Source organism: Octodon degus, unplaced genomic scaffold (genome assembly GCF_000260255.1).
Source record: "Octodon degus isolate 3935 unplaced genomic scaffold, OctDeg1.0 scaffold00054, whole genome shotgun sequence".
Taxonomy (NCBI): domain Eukaryota; kingdom Metazoa; phylum Chordata; class Mammalia; order Rodentia; family Octodontidae; genus Octodon; species Octodon degus.
The window spans coordinates 4245481-4247953 of NW_004524630.1; positions in this window are offsets into that span (position 1 = coordinate 4245481).

Genomic DNA, 2473 nt, shown 5'->3' on the forward strand with positions numbered 1-2473 from the left:
TATATATTCTATATCATATATGTATTGCATATAGATAGAAGGACGGACAGTCAGATAGATAGATGATGGTTTTCCTATGCACAGGTCCCTCAGGTAAAGTTTAACTTACAAATTTGGATAAGAGATTAAAAACCACACATCATAAAACGTGACAACTGCGACAACAGTGCAGTGAGATTACCAGCAGCGCCTTTCGGTTTGGGCCATTATGAGGTAACGGCTGCGCGGACACAGCCCTGGCCTTCCAAACCGGCCGATCCTACAGCCAAACTGTCTAGTAAGTCGGTGGGAGCACACAGATCCTCGGGACAGTCACAGTCACATCCGGCAGGACAGGGCAGGACAGGGCGCGAGGCCGCGCGATTTCACCGCCGTGCTCAGAACGAGGCGGAATCTAAGCCTCATAGAATCTTTACGTCTGAAATGTTCCCATCCTAATTTTGGAAAGCAGTTGACTGTGGGTGACTGAGTCACAAACAAAAAACTACCCTTGAGTTGGGGAGGGGACCACACAGAACGACCTCGGGTGACGCCCTCGACGCTCCCCACCTGTCGCCTCTCGAGAGTGGCCTGCAGTGCCCAGGCCGCCCGCCAGCGCCCGCCCGCGGTGCAGCGGTGCTCGGGACGCGTCCCCACCTGCTCCTGCGCTGCTCCGGAGCTCCGCGCACCACTCGCTGGACGGAGACCCGGCAGCTGGCCTCCCGAGGACACGTCCAGACGCCCAAGCGCGCTTCTGAGCTCGTCTTCCTGGCGGTGCGGAAGGCGCAGACTTTGGTCAGGAGAAAGCCAAGGGTAGGTCTGTCTCCCCAGGACAGAAGTGGAGGAGCCTGGCGCCTCCTCCTGGCTCTCTCTCTCTCGCTCTCTCTCTCTCTCTCTCTTTCTCTCTCTCTCTCTCTCCCTCCCTCCCTCCCCCCTGCCCCCCAGGTTTATTCGCACAGAGGACACCAGGCCCCACCGAGGGCAGCCCAGGGGTCACGCCAGTCCTGTGCGCGCAGCGGCAGGTGGAGGCTTTCCCGTGCAGCCTTCACGGGGCCTGGGCCCTCTGGGAGCCTGCGACCGCCGGCGATGCGGGCGCGCATACGCCTCCCAAGCTTGGGGTGGGCAATATAGACAAGCCAGGCGAGCTGCGGCCCACTCCCTTTGGAGTGATCTTGGGCTGGACCTCCTTGGGTCGAGAAGGGCCTTGACCGCATGGTGGAGGGTGCACGCACAGCCTTGGCGTTGTTTGCCTGCGTCTTCCCGAGCTCTTCTTGACGTGCTTCTTGGCAAAACGCATGTTCCTCGGGCACTTGGGATCGGCTTGCTTCCCAGTGCGTATCTGTGTGACCTGGACTTCTTGCTGCCATTTCCGGGCCAGTTTCGGGACTGGTCGTGCGTGGTGCCATTCTTGGACCTGGCTACGAGCACCTGGAACCGGCAGAAGACTCTTTCCGTTTTAAAAAAATTTTTTTAAGAAAATAAAGAACAGTTTTAAAAATTTAGAAACGACACACAATTTCACTAAGCAAGATAACAAGGATTCAACAATGGTTGTTACATTGCAGATTGTTCTCTTCAAATTAGTTGTTCAAGGACTGGTGAGATAGCTCAGCCGACTAAGCACCTGCTTAGGCACAGGCAGGGACTGGGGTTCCATCCTCTGCACCACATGCCGAGCCAGCCTCACCCCCTGGCCCTCAACCGGCTCCCGCAGGGTGGTGCACACCTGTAGTCCCCGCGCTGAGGAGGCTGGAAACGGGAGGATCACTACGAGAGTCTGAGCTGCATAGTGAGACCCTGCACCAAGTAGCATGTTTTTTAAAAACAGTTGTTCGGATTAGCAGATAGATGCATGTAAAACTGGTCCAAGAAAGAAAAACAATGTAAGCACAAACTGCTCCTTTCAATAGACCAGCAGAAATCAGAAGTACAATTATCCAAGTTATCCTGTGTCTCCGTGCGTGCGTGCGTGCGTGCGTGCGTGCGTGTGTGTGTGTGTGTGTGTGTGTTCCGCCTTCCTTCTTTTCTCCTTTCCCTCATCCCAGCAGTTCTGCCTTTGAACCGTGAGTTCCCTGGCACAGTGTGCTCGGATGGCTCCACCTTGCGGCGCGCACGCGTCGGTGCATCTGGGTGCAGGAAAGGGAGGAGCCGGGAGCTCAGTCTGTCTGAAGGACTCGCGGGGGAGAGAGCGCAGTTCTCTTGATCAGCTAAGCGAATCTCTGTGTTTGTGTGTGCCAGCGTTATTAAGAAAAATCTGGTCGTGCTCCTCTTGTTCGTCTCTGATCAATGGCTTGGAGAAAAAAACTGAATAAGCTGCATGCATAAAGGAAACTTTAAAACTGTGCTTCCACTACCCACATTTCTAAATCTGAAATAAAGCCTTTTTCCTTCTGCTGTGCACCACCGTAGAAAGAGAAAACCGCCTTGAGCAGAGCAGCGGGTGGGCTTCTCCGCAGCTTGCACAGGACCGAGGATACCCGGCCCAAGTGAGCCA